Source organism: Chlorocebus sabaeus, chromosome 26 (genome assembly GCF_047675955.1).
Source record: "Chlorocebus sabaeus isolate Y175 chromosome 26, mChlSab1.0.hap1, whole genome shotgun sequence".
NCBI lineage: Eukaryota > Metazoa > Chordata > Mammalia > Primates > Cercopithecidae > Chlorocebus > Chlorocebus sabaeus.
The window spans coordinates 2,582,540-2,604,294 of NC_132929.1; the positions used below are offsets into that span (position 1 = coordinate 2,582,540).

Consider the following 21,755-nt stretch of genomic DNA (forward strand, 5'->3'; position numbering starts at 1 on the left):
GGGCTTTACCCACCTTCTGGGTGTACATTCTTGCTTTTATTTTCTGTGACCTGTCTCGGTGACTTTTGGCAGAATTGAATTGAGAGAGGACTCAGATGAAATGACGGACCGATTGGTGTTAGCAATGTCCCAACCCGCCACTGAAGTAAGACAAGCGTGATGAGGATGGCCAGGCACTTGCTGAATCAAAGGTCCTCTTTGTCAGAGGACAAAGATGACCTGGGGTCTGTATGTACAGATGGAAATGACAAGGCCTTTAAAAAAAAAAAAAAATCCAAAAGATCAGAGAATTGAGGAAATGTTCAGACTGAGATCGTCCCTCTCTGATGTCTGGCTGGCCAGATCAGAGAAGTAATAATCTGCCTATGTGCCAGACAGATACTGGGACCGTGGAGTGGGCACTTCCCATGTACTGCCCCAATCTTGATGTTACTTTCCTGTTCAATGGAGAAGTGCATTGAAGCGCAGGGATGTCAGAAAGTTGCTCGAGGAACTAGTGCAAGAGCCATTCTCAAACTCAGCCCTGATGGCTACAAATTAATGTCACAAGTCCCTCACCTGTCGGATCAGAGGGTATCAGACAGATATCAGTGGAGGGGGCAGTCTGGGGAGGGTAGGTGTGGCAGGGAGAGAGTGCTGGCACACTGCAGAGACAAAAAGTATGAACTAATTTAACGCTGCTCCCTTTCTTTAGATCAGGATGCAGCCACTTTTCAGAAAGTGACACATCTCATTCTCCTTTTGGGGAAGGAGGGTGGATGTGGTATGAAGCCCACATCCCCACCCACCACACCTCCAGCAGCTCCTGCTGTGGTCACTTTTGAGTGCAGGTGGCCGGGGACCTACCCTGTGCTGGCTTAGCTCCCATTGTGTTCTGTTGCAAAGCCCAGTGCAACTCTCTCTTGCATTTCCTCAAAAGGTGCCTGGCAGCTCCTGCTCCACAAGGAATAAGGAAGGCCTCATGCACTCTGTCTTTGCCTGTCACTGCCCAAGAGCCAAGACTCTCCCCTAAGGTCCTCACCCAGGACGGTACACTTAGCGTGCTGCCCAAAACCACGGAGTAAATGCAGCACACCATGCTTCTGCTCAGCGATTTCTATTTCAATGTTTCCTAGACTGTCCCTGTGTTTATCTCATGGAACAGCAGAATGTTCTACAGAGCTGAGAGCTGACAGGGAGGCTGATGTCAGGGGTCAGAGTTTCCTAAACCCACTGAATATTGTGATGATCCATGCATCTTTTTTATAATGAACTAGTTCTGGTCTGCTTAAAATAAGAAGGTCCCATTATTAAGGCCCCTTTGGCACCACTGGATTTCTCCCTAAATGATTTATAAAGGTTTGTCTTTAAAACAGTACACAGTCCATGCGGTGTGGTTCAGTTAGCCAAACACACCAGCAACAGCCCAGAGGTTCCACAGCCCCACGTGCCTGCAGGCCCTCACAGTCGGGCAGCTGCTGGTGGTGGTTATGGAACTCTATCGCACTAACCAGTGTTCGCCGACAGCAGCCCCCGACTTTTACAAGGCCCCTTTTAATTTACAAAAGGCCTTTACCTGTATAGATTTTTGTTTAATTGTCACGAAAACCCGGTGGAGTAGATATGAAGGTGCACCTTTTCACAATGGGCAAAGGGAGGTTCCAGGTGACTAGGGCCCCCGGCGGGGTGTACAGTCAATAAACGGATGAGAGACACTCGTTCTTCCCTCCTGCACGGAACTCTGATTTCATTCTCGGGGCCAGAACTGAGGGGTGGCAGGTGTCACACTTACTGTGAAGGCCTCCACTACCCGTCATTCTGCTAAGAAGATTTGTATACAGTGTTTCACGGCACAGAGGGCGCTGCCCACGAAGACAGGGAGGAAACACAGCAAACTCTAGAGGGTCCTTCCAGGTTTACAGAAGCCCACAGTCCATCTCCCCTCCCAGACATCAGTCTCCATGTGAATGCATCTTTTGTGTGTATATAAACACTGATATGTTTACTTACGTAAAAGGCAAGAAAAAAGACTTAAAAGCCCATTATTAATAAAGTGAAAACATGCCATAACTACCAAGCTCATTACACAGCTATGCTCGCCTTGGCAGCCTGCTGAGCCCAAGAGGTGAATTCATCTTTTCATTACTTAGTATTTTTACTATTGAGGGCATCTATTCTCATCCTTTTCTGTCACCCTGCAACTATGAGAAGTGAAGCCAGCTGGGCTTCTGCCTCAGGTGGGGACTTGGAGAACTTTTCTGCCTAGCTAAAGCATTGTAAACACACCAATCAGCGCTCTGTGTCTAACTAAAGGTTTGTAAACACACCAATCAGCGCTCTGTGTCTAGCTAAAGATTTGTAAACACACCAATCAGCACTCTGTGTCTAGCTAAAGGTTTGTAAACACACCAATCAGCACTCAGTAAAAATGGACCAATCAGCACTCTGTAAAATGGACCAATCAGCAGGCTGTGGGTGGGGCCAAATAAGGGAATAAAAGCTGGCCACCTGAACCTGCAGGCAGCTTGGTCGGGTTCTGTTGTAGGCTGTGGAAGGTTTGTTGTTAGCTGTGTGCAATAAATCTTACTGCTCATTCATTGAGTCTGTACTGTGAGCTGTGATACTGCCAAGGTCTACAGCTTCACTCCTGAAGTCAGAAAGACCACAAATCCACCGGGAGGAAGGAGGAAGAAACAACTCTGTATGTGCCATCTTTAAGAGTTATAACACTCACTGCAGAGGTCTGTGGCTTCACTGCCTAAGTCTGCCAGGCCATGCACCCGCCACAAGGAGGAAACTCTAGACACATTGGAACATGAGAGGAACAAACTCGGTATACACCATCTTTAAAAACCGTAGCACTGACCTGTGAGGGTCCACGGCTTGATGCTTGAAGTCGGGGGCCAGTGACACTAGAACCTGCCGGAAGGAACCAATGGTGGGCACAATTATGTATCAGCACAGAGGGGCCACAAATCTATGGGCATCTGAAGAATTGCGTATCTCGTCAGTTTCCCCACACTGGAGTCTTTTGAGCTCTTTCTGTGTACACACTAATTAAAGGGATGACTCAGCCTTAAGCCAGACTGGAGTTGACTCTCCGTGAGTTCGTTTTCTCATGTCTCATTCTGCTGTGGAAAAGTGAAACACAAGCCACCGTGTGGCCTTTAAACACAACATTGTCTTACTTTCTGTGTCTTGTCTCAGACCTAGGGAGGTGTAAGTAGGCTTGGCAGAGGCATTCAAACCAGAGAGATTCCATTCTGAGTAGGGGCTGGGTAAAATGAGGCTGAGGCCTGCTGGGCAGCATTCCCAGGAGGGTAGGCATTATGTAAGTCAGGGGATGAGATGGGAGGTTAGTACAAAATGCAGGTCACACAGACCTTGCTGATAAACTAGGAAGCGGTAAAGAAGCTGTCCAAAACCCACCGAAACGGAGACGGCAATGAAAGTCACCTCTAGTTGTTGTTACTGCTTATTACAGTAGTTACCATGCGTTGGAATGCTGAAAGACACTCCCATCAAAGCCATGACAGCTGACAGGTACCATGGCAGCATCTAGAAGTTACCCTATGTGGTCTAGAAAGGGGAGGAACGCTGGGTTCCTGGAATTTCCCACCCCTTTCCCAGAAAAACTCATGAATAATCCACCCGTTGTTTAACATATAATCCAGAAACAACTCTATACTCAGTTGAGCAGCCCATACCACTGCTCTGCCTGTGGAGTGGCCATTCTTTCATTCATTTACTTTCTTAATAAACTTGTTTTCACTTTATGGACTCACCCTGAATTCTTTCTTGAAGGTCCAAGAACCGTCTCTTGGGGTCAAGATCGTGGCTCCTTGCCACTAGCAGGCTGAGGGGCACCCATGGGCATCTGCTCTGGGTTCCTCAGAGAACTAGGAAGAGTCTCATGTGAGAGACCAAGGCTCACCTCCCCCAAGAACAGCCTGGAAAAGGGGAGAAGGAAGGGAGGTCACAGGGTCAGAGGGCCTGGGAGGGCGGCAGGTGAAAGGCGCTGAGCTCAGAGCTCATCTCCTTGTCTCCCTGGGAAAGAAACAGTGTGGTGTTCCTGGTTCCAGGTGAACATGTGCACCCTGGCCGGGGAGGGGCCCGCGACCCCAGGCACACCGCCCCCAACCCTTGCCGCTCCCACTCCCCGCCGGCAGGGGACGGGATTTTTGGGACAGCTGGCCCGCGTTTTGATAACACGTCATAACAAGTCGCAGTTTTCAAACCCGGAAGCGCCCAAAGGGACCGAGGGTGTTTCCCGCCCGGATCCCGGTGGCTCGGGTGGGCGGGTGGAAGCCGACTCAGCCTGGGGGAGCCACGCGGGTTTGGGGCCACCGGTGCGCTGCGGGCCCTGGGGTTTCTGCCTTTGGTGTCCCCCACCTGGCAGCTGGCCCTGCTTCTGTGATCCTACTGGGTTGGAACCAGGGATCCAGTAGGCTCGAAGTGGCCTCAGACGAATGTTTGGAAGATGTTTCAAAGAAGGTGAAAAGTGGGCTAATGTTTGTAAAACTGGTTCACCGGTGTTCAGGAGACGGAGCCATGTACTTGTTCACTATGTGTCTACAGCAGCTGTTTGAAGTAAAAGTTTTCAAGGAGAAACACCATTCTTGGTTTATAAATCAATCAGTTCAATCAAGAGGCCTTCTCCACTTTGCCACACCTGTGGATCCTCTAGTTCTGCTTCTCCACTACCTCGTGAAGGCTGATAGGGGAAGTTTCAGCCCCTGGATCAAGTTGTGGTGGATAACGTGTTTCCAAATTGCATCTTGTTGCTGAAACTTCCTGAACTTGAGAAGTTACTTCACCATGTGACAGAGGAAAAAGAAATATTACAAGTACAGCGAAAAGAAGACATTAAAGTGGCTGGAAGAAAAGGTTAAACTACGGCAGCATTAAAAACCAGTAATGTGAATGTCATTTCCCGGGTACAGTCAACTGCATTTTTCTCTGGTGACCAAGTTTCCGCTGACAAGGAAGAGGATTATATTCTTTATGCCCATGGCCTGATATCTGATTACATCCCTAAAGAATTAAGTAATGACTTATCTAAATACTTAAAGCTTCCAGAACCTTCAGCCTCATTGCCAAATCCTCCATCAAAGAAAATAAGGTTATCAGATGAGCCTGTAGAAGCAAAAGAAGATTACACTAAGTTTAATACTAAGGATTTGAAGACTGAAAAGAAAAATAGCAAAATGACTGCAGCTCAGAAGGCTTTGGCTAAAGCTGACAAGAGTGGAATGAAAAGTATTGATACCTTTTTTTTTGGTGTAAAAAATTAAAAATGGGAAAGGTTTGAAACTTTGAAAAAAAAAAAAAAAGAAAGAGACAGTGTGACCTGAGGTAGTCAGGACTGAGAGTGGACAAGGGCTGGTTGTCTTCTCTCCAGCTGGGCTGACAGTGGGAAGCATCCCATGGTACAAGGTGAGTTTGGTAAGTAAAACCTTTTGTGTATGTGTCAAAAGATTCATAAGTGCTTAGGAGAGAATGATGGAAACAAGATTTAGCAAGACCCCAACCGCCAAAAAAGGTTTACAGGTTGCAGCTGTAGGGAAACTCATACAGTATCAGTCAAGAGTGAGATAATGTTCCCTCTTTCCCACCCAAATAATTTACGAGACTTTAGGTGGCAGTTTAATTTATCTATGATGGCTTAATCCACACTGGCCGACAGTAACAGGAAAGCAGCAGCATCCCAGGGCGGATGCACCAGCCAGGGAGGAGACGGACTTCCTGGAGCAGCTGAAGGAAACAGTCAGGTCTGAGGAGCTCAGGAGCAGAGTCAGGGAACTGGTGCTTCATTCAACCCACGTGGGGTTTCCAGCGTGATTTGAACTGGCATTTAAAATTCAGACTGTGTCACATACACATCTAGATTCTGCTTTTTCTCATACTTGTTGCATTTTCCCATGAGACAGCCATTGTGGGCACCCCAGCTGGACCCACCCCCAGCCCCAACCACGGGGACCAGGGCTGCCATTGGTTAACACCTGTCATGAACTTTATACTGAGGCTTTTCTTCTGGTAAGAGAGAGAGTTCTCTGTATCTGTGTCCATTAAAAGCAGCATAATGAGATTTTAAGAGTACATGAAGAATGTTTTTGTAAGTTTAATGCAAGGAGCAAGTCCATTTCTCTCCTTTATTTGCCTGGATTCTGTAAGATGTCTAAAATCTTGACATTTAAGCCATTTGGCAAAGGAAATAGCTGGAGGATGTAGAATAATTAGCCCAGAAAAGAGAACACCTGGGTACTATAAGAGGTTAGGCTCTAATATATGTAAGATTGTCACAAGGGGGAAATATTGAACTTGACCTGCAGGGCTACATAAACTCAACCACCAGTTGCAAGAGATGTATCTAAAATAGAAAAATACAGAAAGATTGAAAGTTAAAAAGCATCTGTGGTCCAATTACTTTTTAAAAAGTAATTTAAAAGATTTAAAAAGGTATTTCATGCAAACACTAAACAAAAGAAAGTGCACCTAATTTAATCTGTCAAGGAAGATTTTATGGGAATATATTATGCAAAAAAGTGATATCACATAAGAATAAAAGATCTAATTCATCAGGAAGACCTGTCAATTCTAGATATGAAGGCACCTTATAATACAGTTTCAAACCATTTTAAAATTTTAACAGAATTACAAGAAAAATCACATCTACAATAGTGGGAGACTTTATCCTGCCACTCTATGATTGAGAAAACAATTATACCCCCCCAAAAAAAAAAACCAGTAAGAATATAAAAGATTTGGACAACAATACAAGTTGAGCATTCCTAGTCTGAAAATCCATAATCCAAAATGCTGCAATATCTGAAACTTTTTGAGTGCTGACATTGAAGCCACCAAGTAGAAAATTCCACATCTGACCTCACGTGGTGGAGTCAAAAACGTAGGCTATGTGTATAAGCTGTGTACAACACACTGATGAATTTCATGTTTAGACTTGGGTCTCATGCTCAAGATATCTCATTATATATATGCAAATGTTCCAGAATCTGTTGTCTGAAACACTTATGGTCCCAGGTATTTCAGATAAGAGATACTTAGCCTGTATTAGTAAATATGATGTAATTGACATACATGGAACACTGTAGTCAATAGCTACAGAATACATTCGTTCCAAGCACGCACAGAATATTTAACAAAACTGTCCACTGTATCATAACACAGAGCTCTACTAATTTCATAAAAGTGAAATCATGCAAAATAAGTTTTCTGACCACAATGCAGTTGGACTAAAAATCAATTACATATCAGGAAGGTGTTTAAAAAGAAAAAAATCAATTACATAGGTAACTTGAAAATTGATATATGGAAATAATAATATTCCTCTAAATAAATATATGGGTCAAAGAAGACATCCAGCAGAATCTAGAAAACAATTTGAAATGAATTTTAAGGATAAAATATATACCAAAACATAGAGGAAAATTTACAGAATAAAAAAAGATAGAAAATAAATGAGGCTATCACAAGAAACATAAAAGGAATAGCAAATTTAGTAATCTGCCTCCTCCCCAAAAGAAGAAACAAGAAAATAATAGAACAAATGCAGAAATAGATAAATTAGAAAACAAGTGTATGATAGAAAAGATTAAACAATCTAAAGTTTAATTCTTGGAAAAACTTTAAAAATTTAATAAAATTTAATGTGAGACTTATCAAGAAAAACCTAGCAGGAGGGATTTTTAAAAGATCATCACAAAGGTCATTATGATTTAAAAATGAGGGCATCGGGAGGTGGAGTTTGCAGTGAGCGGAGATTGCACCATTGCACTCCAGCCTGGCGACACAGCTAGATTCCGTCTCAAAAAAGAAAAAATAAATAAATAAAAATTTTAAAAAAATTTAAAAATGAGGGCATCACAAGGATACTGCAAATATCACAGGAGGAAATTATAATAATACTAATGCTAATATATTTGACAATTTAGATTAAATGGACAAACAATAGAAAAATACAACTAATAATGGAAAATGTGGAATCCTATAATTATTAGAGAAATTGAAACTGTAATTATAAACCTTCCGACAAAGAAAACTCCAGGCCCAGCTGGTTTTACCAGTTAATTCTGTCACACATTTAAGGAATAAAAACCACCAATCTTGCTTAATTATTTCATGGACTAGGGAAAAAAAAAACATTAAATATCCCACAACCTGTTTTTATGTAAACCAGCATAACTTTCGTTACAAGAACTGACAAGAAAAAGAAAGAAAGAAAGAAATTGTAGAAAGGAAAATTACAGGTCCAAATCTGGTGTGTACTTAGCTGGAAAAAATATAAACAAAATAATATTAGATATAATCTGAAACTATAGTAAAAGAATAATTCCACACAAACAAATTTATTTATTCTAAGAGTGCAAGAGTGGTTTAAAGCAAGAGGTTGAATAAAAATCAATCATTTTAATTTACCATATTAACAAAATGAAAGAAAATTTATAGGGTTATTTCAATAGATGAAGAAAAAGTATAATGAAATCTAATACCCATCGTTATAAAATGTCTTACTCCACCAGGAGTGTAATAGAACTTTCTTAATCTGATGAGGAACATTGCTCAGTTTCATTCCATTTGAGATTGGGAATGAGATAAAATATGCCTGCCCTTGCCACTGCTATTCAACAGCATATTGAAGGTTTAACCAATTCATTAAGTCAAGGAATACAAATAGGCCAGGCACAATATCTCATACCTGTAATCCCAACACTTTGGGAGGCCGAGGCAGGCAGATCGCTTGAGCCCAGGAGTTCAAGACCAACCTGGGCAACATGGCTAAACCCCATCTCTACAAAAAACATGAAAACTAGCCAGGTGTGGTGGTGTGTGCCTGTAATCCCAGCTACTTGGGAGGCTGAGGTGAGAGTATGGCTTGGGCCCTGAAGGTCAAGGTTGCAGTGAGCCAAGATTGCACCACTGCACTCCAGCCTGGGCAACAGAGCAAGACCCTGTCTCAAAAGAAAAAAAAAAGATGGAAATAAAAATTAGAAGGGTTAAAAAAGAAGAGATGAAAACAGTCATCTTATTTGAAGATGATGTAATTATAATTATATTTGTAGAAAATGTAAACAAATTTACAGATAAATTATTGAATCAATAAGTGAGTTCAGCAACTTTGCTAACATAAGGTGAATTTAAAAATCAACTGAAATTCGGTATGTCACCAACATACAATAAAATACATAAAGTAAAATTTTGCAGTTTGACACAGTTTACAATAATAAAGGATTCTAAAAGTTAAAAACATATTTAATAAAGGATGTGCAAGATTGCTACACTGAAACTATGAAATATTATTTAAATAAATTAGAAAAGACCTAAAGGGAAGCTGCCAAGTTAGTGGATTGGAAGACTCAATATTGTAAAAATATATTGATCTATGAAGTTAATTATCAATTCCCTCCCAGTCCAATGCTAATAAGGATTTTTTGTGGGAGAAGGGGACTTGAAAAAAATTTACATAGACATGGGGAGAGACAAGATTATCCAAGACACTCTTAAAGAAGAAGGATAAGTCAAAAGGTTTTGCTCCGTGAATATCAAGACTTATAATTAAACTACAGTAATTAAAACAGTATTTTTTAAAATTTGTATTCTGTACGTTGAAGGTATACAACATGATATTATAAAATATATATATATAGTAAAATGGTTACTATAGTGGAACAAATTAACATATCTATCATCTCACAGAGTTGCCCATTCTCCCCTCTGTTGCAAGAGCAACTATAGTCTACTCATTTAGCAAAATTTCTGAATGTGATACACTAGTATTAACAATTGTCCTCATGTAGGTTAGATCTTTTCACTTGCTTATCCTACATATTTACTAATTTGTATTGTTGGCATAAGAATTAAAGAGACTAACAGCAGAGGAAGTATAGAAACAGACTCACATGCATATGAATACTTAATTTCTGGTTAATTTGGTACCAAAATCATAGAGGAGAAACATTATTTTCAATAAATGTACTAGGTCAATTGAATATCCATATAAAAAAAAATTGACTGTAAGCTATGGGCTGAGTCATGTCCCCTTTCAAAATTCATATGTTGAAGTGCTGACTCCCAGTACTTCAGAATGTAACTGTATTTGGAAATAGAGTCTTTAAAAAGGTAACTAAAATGAGGTCATTAAGATGGGCCCTAATCCGGTATAACTGCTGTCCTCATGAGTAGCAGAGGTTAGGACACAGACACACATGGAGGGTTGACCATGGGAAGACATAAGGAGTGAGCAACTGTCTACAATTCCAAAAGAGAGCTGCAGGAGAAACAACCCTACTGTCACCTTGGTCTTGGACTCCCGGTCTCCCAGAATTATTTCTGTTCTTTAAGGCACACCATCTGTGGTATTTTGTTATGGCAGCCCCAGCAAATTAATAAACCCTAACATACTATTGACAGAAATCAATCCTAGGTTGACTGTAGACCTAAAACTGTAGACCAAAACTGTAGACCAAAACAGTAATGCTTCTAGAAGATTCTATAGATAATATCTTTATGACATGGGGGTACTAAATGTCTTTTTAGAATAGAAAAAGTACTAGCCATAAGGAAAACATCAAATAGTTAGACTGTATTAATATGAAGTTCAGTTCAACAAAAAATACCACTAAGAATGTTAAAAGGCAAGTCAAAGAAAGGGAGAATGTGTTTGTAAGGTGTATAAATAAAAAAGAGCTTGTTTCTATTATGTATGAAGAACCCCTATGAATCATTAAAAAGAAAAAACACACACAACAGAAAAATTAGCAGAAAATTTGAATAGGCTCCTGGCAAGAGGAGATCTCAGTTTTGTAGTCAGATCAGATTTATACAACAAAATACCACATCCTGGGTGGCTTAAATGAGAGACGTTTTTCTCTCACAGTTCTGGAGGTTGGGAAGTCCAAGATCAGTATGCCAGTTGACTCAGTGTCTGGTGAGGGCTGTCTTTGTGACTTGTAGACAGCCACCTTCTTGCTGTGTCCTCACATGGCAGAGAGAGAGGGAGAGCTAGTGATTCTTCCTCTTCTTATAAGGACACTAATCCCATCATGGGGCCCTACCCTCATGACTTCAACTAGCCCTGATCACCTCACAAAGATCCCCATATCACACTATCACACTGGGGTTTAGGGCTTCAATTTATGAAATGCTGGGGAACACAAGCATTCAGTCCATAATAAGGGTTGATAAATATGTTAAAGGGAGCTCACTTTCAGTTCTTCAGGAAATGCTAATGAAAGCCACCTTGTTACACAACCATAAGCCCACGGGAGTGGCTGAAGTTTATGAGACTGACAGCTGCAAGTGTTAGGAGATGCAACAACTGAATGTTCATGCACTACTGCTGAGAGTGCATCCTGTACAATCACTTTGAAAAAGTTTTATTTGTTAACTGCTTTGGTTGGAAATATGTAGAACCAATTGGACCCAGCGATGCTAGTCCGCATGCCCAAGAGGAATGTGCCTGTGTGCAGGAACAGTCGAGGCTACAGAAACATTTATAGCAGCATTTTCATGATAGCCCCAAACCATATGCATTATACAGCATGAAAATGGATGAAATGTAGTAGCATACAGTGTGGATGGATATCACAAGCATAATATTACTGATTGAAAAAAGCAAGACACAAAACAATACAGACTGTCTAATTCCCTTTTTATAAAAAGTTCAAAAGCAGGAAAAACTTAAGTCTACTGTTATAATTCAGATAGAAGTCACCTTTGGGGAGACGTGAAGGACTAACACCATCACAGGGCACAGGGGAGGATTTTGGTGTGCCACCAATATCCTGTTTCCTAACTTTTGTGCATTGTTTTGTGATGATTTATTGGATTACTCATTTAAGTTTTCACACTTTATTGTAAGTGTTCCTCATTTCACCATTTAAAAAGTTAAAACTGAGCTGGGCACAGTGGCTCACGCCTGTAATCCCAGCACTTTGGGATGCTGAGGCAGGAGAATTGCTTGAGACCAGGAGTTCAAGACCAGTATGGGCAGCAAAGAGAAACCTTGTCTCTACAGAAAGTAAAAATAAAACAATTAGCTGGGTATGGTGGCATGCACCTGTAGTCCTAGGAACTTGAGAGTTTGTGGCGGGAGGCTCATTTGAACCCAGAAGTTAGAGACTGCAGTGAGCTATGATCTCATCACTGCACTCCAGCCTGGGCGACAAAGTGAGAACCTGTCTCAAAATAAAATAAAATAAAAAAAGGGAAGAAGACTAACATGTGATTCAGCATCTATTATATACTCTAATGTTGTTAGGCACATTCCACATCCCTCTTTTAGCCCTTTCAGCATTATTATCCATAATTTTGCAAATGATGAAACCAGCTTTCAGAGAGGGTAAGTGCATTATGTACCACCTATAAAAGGTAAAGGGAGCGTTAAATGCAATTTCTTTTCCAGTGCATACTGCCTCAGCTGAGTAATCCATTTAACCCTGTTCTTGCCTGAGCTTTGCTATTTTTAAAGATGGCAATTTAAATAATGAATAAGCATTTTAATATTTTGTAGGTCGTATTGATACAGACTTAAACATACACTATGTATATATTCATGTTTATGCACATTCACATATTTGTATGTGAAAAACAAGGTCCAGTTATTTGAAAAGGCCACTTAATTTTAAACATTTGAATGGTGGTATGAGATGACTAATGTTCAAATTATTTTTCCCTTTTTAATTTAGTGGCAAGTTCACAGGAAAATCAGGAGATATGGATTATTATTTCTCTGTTCATGGTTTATCAGATAAATTTTGGAAAATCCTTTAGACTCCCTGTACTTTAATTTCTTCATTTCAAAAAGAGAAATTATACAACCCCTCCTCCCTCATGACACTGCTGTGAGAACATTGGAGCAGGAGCATACTAAGACTTTATTGAAAGCACCACCCTGTAGAAATGCAAAGAACCACTAGGAAGCTGAGGTATGGAATTTTGCAAGGATCCACATTGCTCCCACGTGCTTCACAGGAGCAATCATGAACAAGTGGAAATTTGTAACAATTTGAAAGATAAATGAATCTGAAAAATGGAAAGAGAAATGAAATTGTCTTTCTCTAGTCAATCTTCCAAATGAGAAAATGTGTTTCTGTGTCTTCATCTAAAAGCAAGTGAATCACTACTTTGATACGTCTTGTGATTCTTGCAGAGAAGAGAGATAATAATCTAAAACTATATTTCTCTCTGAGTTCAAGTTGCTAAGTGGAATTGATGTACAGAATGTTGCTGCTGAAACCAGTGGATACTTTGAACAAGTGTCTATGACATTTAAACTACGTCCCAAGCATCTTGCAGGCACTTCTGGATAGTACAGTTCACTTAATTCTAACACAGGAACCTCCCAAGAGGAACCAGGATACTGTGGGCTTCATTTCAGAGAAGAAGAAACTGGGATTTGGAGCTGAAGTAACTGGACCAAGAGCAGATGGCAGGTGAATGACACACTCAGCACTAGAACTCAGATTTTCTGATTCCTATTTCAGGATTATAGTCATAAGAAACTTTTGGAAACCATTTATCACATAGAAAAATAGATCCAGTGCTTTGGCTAAGATCAAGTGTAGATCCAGAGAAGGCAACCCACTGTTACAAGGACATTCTGGTGAATGCATTAATATTAATTAACTCAGAAACCTTTCCTCAGTTCAAAGGTCTGTGCTAGACAATCATGAAGTGCAGATGAAAGAAAAGAAAGGAGGGAGGGAGGGAGAGGGGGAGGTAAGAAGGAAGGGAGGGAAGGAAGGAAGGAAGGAGGGAAGGAAGGAAGGAGGGAGAGAAAAGGAAAGAAAAGAGAAGGAAGGAAAGGAAGGGAAGGGAGGGAGGGAGGAAGGGAGGGAGGGAGGGCGGAAGGAAGGAAGGAAGGAAGGGTGGGTAGGTTTCTGGACCTGGTTAAATAATCTGATGGAAGATAGCATGAGATTTAGAGAAATCAGTAAAATTAATTATGATCCAAAGTATCAGAAATATTCATTAAATCACCAAACCTCTTAGACTGGATTCCTGTTGTATTAAAGGCTGAGACTCCAGCCTGTGATTGACCTTCTAGGGTGTCCTACACAGATCTAACTCAATGGACTCACATCCTTCCCATGTCCAGGCCAAGTTTCCACTTAAAAATTATTCTGTGAGTTAAGATCTTACTCAGCTCCAAAGACATCCCTAAAAATAGCTTCACACATTTATTATAGACTTCCTTTTCAACAAAATGTTAAAAATTCATTCTAAGAGAACCGCTAAAATTCACTTAACATTTGTTAACATTTTTATGATTAATATTTTAAAAGCTCAGATAGAATTAAGGAATATAATATAAACAATACTTAGGAAAAATAAATCATGCTATTTCTTTCTGTACAATAAACTAGTTTTCCCTCTAGTAACACTATGGATTTTCTCAGTAGATTTACCTTTTCTTCACTGTCTTCATTCAATATTAGCAACCAAGAGTGGATGCACATTTAATTCTTCAAATACACTGGAGGTTACAGCTCCATGTTAGATCAAATTAATTCTGCTTTTACATTGACTTTTGTTAAGTGCCATGAGCTAAACATGATTTGCAGAATGCATAGATGCTTAAGTTGCAACAACAGATATTGCAGGGCTTCATGTGTGGTCTGGACCTTACCAACAGCATTCATGAAACAATAAATATAGTAAATTCCAATTAAAATAGGCGATGTGTCTGGTAAATTATGAGGCTATAACCTTAATGGCCCTGTTGTTTTCTAACCGTATAATCCAGCTAATTGGTAGCTCAGGGACCAGCCACAAGCCCAATTACCTAAGTGAGATAAATTAGTGCTTGTATTAAAGCTGAGAAGATCCCTAAGGGACTTAGGAAAGACCTGCCCTTCAGGGAGGAGAACAAATGACTTCTTTGTAGATATCTGGAAGGGAACCTCGCAAGCTTTCACTGGTTGACCTTGTGGGAATTCACTAGCATTTATATACACAGAGGTACCTGCTCCTCTAGTGTATGCTGAAAAACACCAGCTTTCCAGCGAAATCTTCAGTGATACTTCTCTGGCCAAATCGGTCCCCAGTCACACTTTCTTTCTCACTTCAGGGCCAAGTTTAACTTGCTTTTCTCTTCTCTGCACCTGCCACCTCCCACTCCATTCCTGAGGATGGTCCCTTCTTCAAAGACTGAAGCCAAAGTGGATACAATCTTCCCATTCCTGCTTTTCTTCTCTTCTAAAAATAAGCATATTTTTATTTAATTTAAACTATGCAATGCTAATCTTTAAAGTGAATCAAAGAGAGGAAAATAAAATGACAAAATAAACTTGTAAAAGTTAGACAAGGTTCCCAAACCTACAGATTTCTTGCAGCCTTCGTCTCCAAACTACAGTCCTGACTCCCTTCTTAGATATCTTAGTCCATTGGTATTACTCTAAAGGAATACCTGAGCCTGGGTAATTTATAAAGAAAAGAGGTTTATTTGGCTCACAGTTCTTCAGGCTGTATAAGAAGCAAGGCAACAGCATGTGCATCTGGTGATGGCCTCAGGCTGCTTCCCCTCGTCATGAAAGGCAAAAAGGAGCTAATGTGTTCAGAAATCACATGGTCAGGGAGGAGGCAAGAGAGAGGGGGTGGTACCAGGCTCTTTGTAAAACCCAGTTCTCACAGGAACAAATAGAGCAAGAATTCACTCATTACTCTGAGGAGGGCAGCAAGCCATTCATGAAGGATCCATCCCCATGACCCAAACACCTCTCCTTCAGTCCCACCTCTAAGGCTGAGAATCAGATTTCAACATGAAGTTTGGGGACACAAACATCCACACTTAACCAGATCTCTCTTCCTCTCAGATCCTTGTCCCCCATCCCACCTTTTTCTCCACTTCCTCTTCCTGTCACTTTCCAGCAATGGGTTCAAAGGCTAGATTGAAGATCTTTTTTTTTTTCCATCTCCAGCTAAGTTGGCTCAGTAGTGTGATTCTGTATATCAATATAAACCTCCTGTATCTATCAGAGTCAACTTCAAAAGTCTCCATTGTTCTTCAAATGCAAAACTTTAAAAGATGGCAATGGCCGGGCGCGGTGGCTCACACCTGTAATCCCAGCACTCTGGAAGGCCAAGGTGGGTGGATCACGAGGTCAGGAGATCGAGACCATCCTGGCTAGCATGGTGAAACCCCATCTCTACTAAAAATACAAAAAATTAGCCGGGCGCAGTGGTGGGCACCTGTAGTGCTACTCGGGAGGCTGAGGCAGGAGAATGGCATGAACCTGGGAGGCGGAGCTTGCAGTGAGCCGAGATCGCGCCACTGCACTCCAGCCTGGGCAACAGAGTGAGACTCCGTCTCAAAAAAAAAAAAAAAAAAAAAGATGGCAACATTTCCATCTACAGTTCAGATGTAAGGTTAGGTCCAGTGGTTTAAATAGGAAGGGAACCTATGTAATATGATTTGAGAATGATTCTCCTACAGGCTGTGCTCCAAACTGTATGTCACTTTTATTTCTTGGTTCTTAAAGTCACCCCTATGCATGAAATATAAATTTCTCCCTGAGGATTTGTGCCTTATGTCTCCAGAGTGACATGGGGAAGAGAGACACCTATAACTATTTAAGACAGTTCACCCCTCTTCCCAGAATATTTTCTCCCTAACTCCTAACTTTTACATGAGTATGTCATACTACCAGAAATTCTGATTCAGTTGTCCAGAAGATGTTGGCACTGAAGCCCTTTGATTAGTTTCACACAGTAGTTAATTAAGGGTATGGTCAAAAGGTGTCAAGTCAACCTCGATTATACCTTCCTCCCAACCGTCCAAGATTTAGTCAATTTTAAGTAAGTCCCGGAGATACAGTGTTTTTCAGATAGCCAAGATGTAGTCTAAGGTCACACTACTATCCATGACAACCCACTCAAGGGTATTTAGATTTACTTTCTGATCTTTGGTGTCATTGTCAATAACTAGAGGGGCAACAGATGGGCCACAAAACACCCGCATTTCTAATGTAGCAATATTCCATGGCCCACCTTCAACCATAGAAACCAAAGAGACACAGGTCCCTCCAGTTTGGGATTCATTGTTTCACAGTGATTTGGTAAAGTTGCATGGGCCATGTCACTGAGTTGCTGCAGCCTCAGTCACCGCACCTGGCACATCCCAAGGCTTCTTGGATATGTGGAGAAGCACATGCACGTGGATGGCCTGTGGGTCTGTGCACGTTCACAACTGAGAGCTGAGACTGATAGCACCAGGCATAGCAGGATCAGGACAAGAAGCTGTGTTCACGTGAGCTTATTGTCTTCACGGCTCACGGACAGGGTGCAAACCCGGTAGCAGGTCAGATTGTGAGCTGCAGCCACTGTTTGACTTAGCCATCGTTGCTGGATCTAGGGAACGAAGAGAGTGTTAACTGTCACCAACACCCATGGTCTAAGGTGTTTCCTCCCCAGTTTCCAGGGTCTTTGCTCCTCCTATACCATCTAGACATCGGCAGGTCCCATCCAGTTCCTGTAGTTTATCTTTTCTCCAGTCATCCACTTCTTCACCAGTCCCTTTTTCTGGAAGCATCAGGGGAGGATTCCCACATTTTAAAATAGCTCAGTATGATTTTATATATCCCTACTCAAAGCAATGACAGAAAATGGTCCTTTCTAGGGACAGCTGTATCCAGTGACCAAAGTGGTGTAAGGATCTAGAGGAAGTGAGAGAGGTAGAGTCAGAAACCATTCTGAATAAATTTTCTAGAAGGCATTCAGGTGCTCATCTCTACCAGACATAAAGGAATTTTGGGGGAACATGGTATGTCCATTAAATACATTGGTTCACTGATAGGTGGCCTTTGTGACAGAAGTGACCTTTGTGACAAATAGGTGGCCTTTGTGACTGAACAAGGCCCAGAAAGCGGATAGCACCACACAACTGAGGATCAAGAGCCCCCGTGGCATGACTACAGTTGGCGAGAGCAACACTATTAGCCAGATTTTCTAGACCTCAGCACTACTGCCACTTGGGGTCCAATAGTTCTGTTGGAGGAGCTGCCTGTGCATCGTAGGGTGTTTATCAGCATCCCTGGCCTCCACTCTCTGGATGCAATTGCATCTCTTCTGCAATTGTGACAACCAAGATGGCTCCAGATGGTGCCAAATGTCCCCAGGGGAACAAAATAGCCCCTGGTGGAGCATGTTGTCTGCATCAGCACTGTCCCCAGCGCCGAGGACACAAATCTGAAAGCTGCGGGAAGATGTGTACTGACAAACAGATCCTCTGAGCACACTCTGATAAAGCTAAATGCAGAGCGCCAAGGAGGGCTAGGGGCACCACAAGGGCCAGACGTGGGAGGGACTAGAGGGCCAGGGTGTGCTCAGCTAGCTTAAAAAGGAGGAGATAGTTCTGTGCAAGGCCAGATGTCACCTGTCCTTTCAGGAAACTGTCAGAAAACACATCAAGGCAAAGGGAAAAGATCATGGCCTTAGGGTCTAATCCCTGGGTTTGCGTTTTGCTTCCACAACACTAGGACAACTGTACAATGTTGGACAGGTGATTTAGCTCTTCTGAGCTTCAATGTCCTTATCTGAAATGCCCAGGTAATAACCGTAGCTCCTGGAACCTGTGTCAGGGCGTTCTATGATGAGATATGGTGAGTTGGTAACTGGCAACAATACTTGGTAATTCAGGCCTGCTGGAACAATGCATGAGAAAAGTATAGAAAAGATGAAGCAGAAAGGGAGAGAACAAGAGCCTTTTTATGGTTTTTATTTTGCCATGATGGCTGGGCCACGGGCGAAGTTCATGCATAGAAGATGTGGAACCATCTGTATTTTAGTAAGATTGGTCTGACAGCAGTGTGAGGAACAATTGGAGGAGGCAGGGCTATAGCTGGAGATTCAAGTCAGAAACCCCTGCCCCAGTGTCGGCTTGGAAGTGACAAAGGCTGAGCAGAAGCAGTGGACGATGGGAAGGCAAGGGAGGGAGTGGTTCTTTGAAGGAAAAAATTGTCAGGATTTGGAGAAACACTTGATATAGACTATTAGGGCAAGGAAAAAGGGGTAGAGGGAGGAGGGCCACAGAGGAAGAGAAGGGAAGAAAAACAGGAAAGTGAGAAAAACCCTGAGAAGCATCCATTAGATTTAGAATTAAGGGATCAGTTAGTGAACTTGGAAAAATCAATTTCATGAGACTGAGACGCAAGCACGACTTCTCCCAAATAGTGTGTGTACGAACAACTATATTCGCCTCCTCCACCTATCCCTGAGAATGTAAGGTATTCACGTAAATGCACGCCCTCCACATCCCCATAAATGTGCCCCGTGTACCCATAGGTCTCACCCTCCATTTTTACTGAATGAATAGTAAAAAATGTAAAGTCAATGTACAATTTTTAATGTCCATAATATTTAATTACCCATACGTATCAATTGAATCAGCAATCATTCTTGAACTGTTTCATTATTTGCTTTCTCACTAACTTAAAGATGAGTTTTTTTCAAATGGGATTTTTTAAAAAGATAATTTATCAGTCATTCTACCTAGAACAATGTAACACGAATGATAACACAAAGGTTAAAACATCATTGAAAAATATTTTCAGACTAGCAGTTTGGTTGTGCTTAGTATCTTTGAGGCAAGAAAAAACAGGGGCCTTAGAAGATACTTGCTGTGATCCTGTGTTTAAAATGGAATTAAACCAGAATTATGATGGAAACAAAAAATTCCACAGCTGCTTTTCTAACAGTTATATGGAGAAAAATCAACTATTAGCTTAACAACTTCTTTCGATATCCAAAGCAATAAAGTTACTATTTTTAAATAAATTTAAATAATGTTTAAAAATTACTTTTAAATCCCTTTCATAGGATTTGAAATAATGGTTATACAAAATTTAATCGGCATATTCAGAAATAATTTATTTCTTTTAGATTCTTGTTGTAATGTTATTAAAAAATGTGCATGCTGGCAGTTTATATATTTACTAGGGAATGCAATTTTCTTGCTATATTTAATGGATAAATAATTATTACTTGCATAGTGAAGGGAAGTATAAATCATTATCTTGAATAAATGACAAACATTAATGTACTATCTGGGAAGAAAGTAGCATCTTTTTAAGTCTAATAAAAATTGTGGCTCATGCCTGTAATCCCACCACTTTGGGAGGCCGAGGCGGGCGGATCACCTGAGGTCAGGAGTTTGAGAGCAGTCTGACCAATATGGAGAAACCCTGTCTCTATGAAAAATCCAAAAAAATTAGCTGGGCGTGGTGGCAGGTGCCTGTAGTCCCAGCTACTCGGGAGGCTGAGGCAGGAAGAGAATCGCCTGAACCCGGGAGGCGGAGGTTGCAGTGAGCCTAGGTCACGCCACTGCACTCCAGCCTGGGAAACAGAGCAGGAATCCATCTCAACAACAGCAAAAAAATCATTATTTGCTAAGAATGTATGTGCTATTGACTAATTCTATGTAGTTATCAGTAAGTGTATTTTGATCTGCAGATGTAAAGCAGTGACATGTTTTATGTCATTTGGTGTGTCAGTTTATTTCTAAAGAGCAATTAAGGGCTGTAGAATGAATATTTTACTCACTATTCTAAAAGGTAGATACTAGACCCTAAGTCAAGCCTGTGTAGTAAGGCTGGTCTCCTTTGGGAGGTCGCTGTGGGCTGGATGTGTGCAGATGCTTTTCCCTAGATCACAGCTCCTGCCTCTCAGCTCTCACAGCCCATCCAGCCCACTGCTTTCCTGGATGTGTATATATATGAGAAACGCATGCACACCCCCGTGGCATACACAGATAGCTCACTGCCAGGGCCTCGGGGTCTTTTGTGGGCCTCTCCATAATTATGATCCTCTCCCTCCCTCTACAAGTCACTATTACTGATTTTGTGATAAATACTTCTCCATGCTTTTATGTATAATTTAACCAACTATGTATGTGTGAAAGGAAAATAAATCTTGGGGTTCCCAAATCACTAAGCTAAAGAGAAAAATTAACCTGGGAACTGCTTAGGGCCAACCTGCCTCCCATACTATTCAAAGTCATTGCTTTGCTCCCTAAGATAAATGAATAGCTGATTGGCTCCTTTGGAGAGGCTGATCAGAAACTCACAAGAATGCAACTGTTTGTCTCTTATTTACCTATGACCTGGAAGCCCCGCCCCGCCACAAGCCTTCCCACCTTTGCTTCAAGCGGTCCCGGCTTTTCAGATGGAACCAATGCTCATCTTACATATGTTGATTGATGTCTCATGTCTCCCTAAACTGTATAAAATCAGTGCTCTGACAACCTTGGACACATGTTGTCAGGACCTCATGAGGCTTTGTCCCCTACCTGAGCAAGATAAACTTTCTGAATTAACTGAGACCTGTCTCGGGTTTTCGGGGTTCACATATGATTCCTCACACACATCATCCCATCATTCTGCCTGTTTGGGAACTACATGTGATCTGCACGGATGGAAGTGCTTGCTATTTTTTGCCTTGTTTCCCTCCCTATATAGGGAAATTCAACCTTGTTATTCTGTTTAGAATAAAAGAATTTGATTCATGTCCATTGATGTGTAATATCGTATCCCATGAATATACCACAATTTATCTGTTTTCACTCACAGTAAATACTTGGGTTCTGGATTGGGGTTATTTCAAACATGCTACCGTGAAGATTCTTGCGCATGTCATGCTGGTGTACGTATATGGAAGTGTCTGTGAGTACACACGTCATGGAGGAACTGCTGTGCCGTAGGGGATACACACCCTCAACCTTGGCAGATGATGCTGAGCTGCCTTCCAGAGCAGCAGTGCTGGTT

General features: G+C 41.4%; 1 pseudogene; it reads left to right on the forward strand.

Annotated features, from left to right (window-relative positions):
* The first annotated feature begins 444 nt into the window (after positions 1 to 444).
* Positions 445 to 5,333, forward strand: LOC140710354 (uncharacterized; annotated as a pseudogene).
* The last annotated feature ends 16,422 nt before the right edge of the window (positions 5,334 to 21,755 follow it).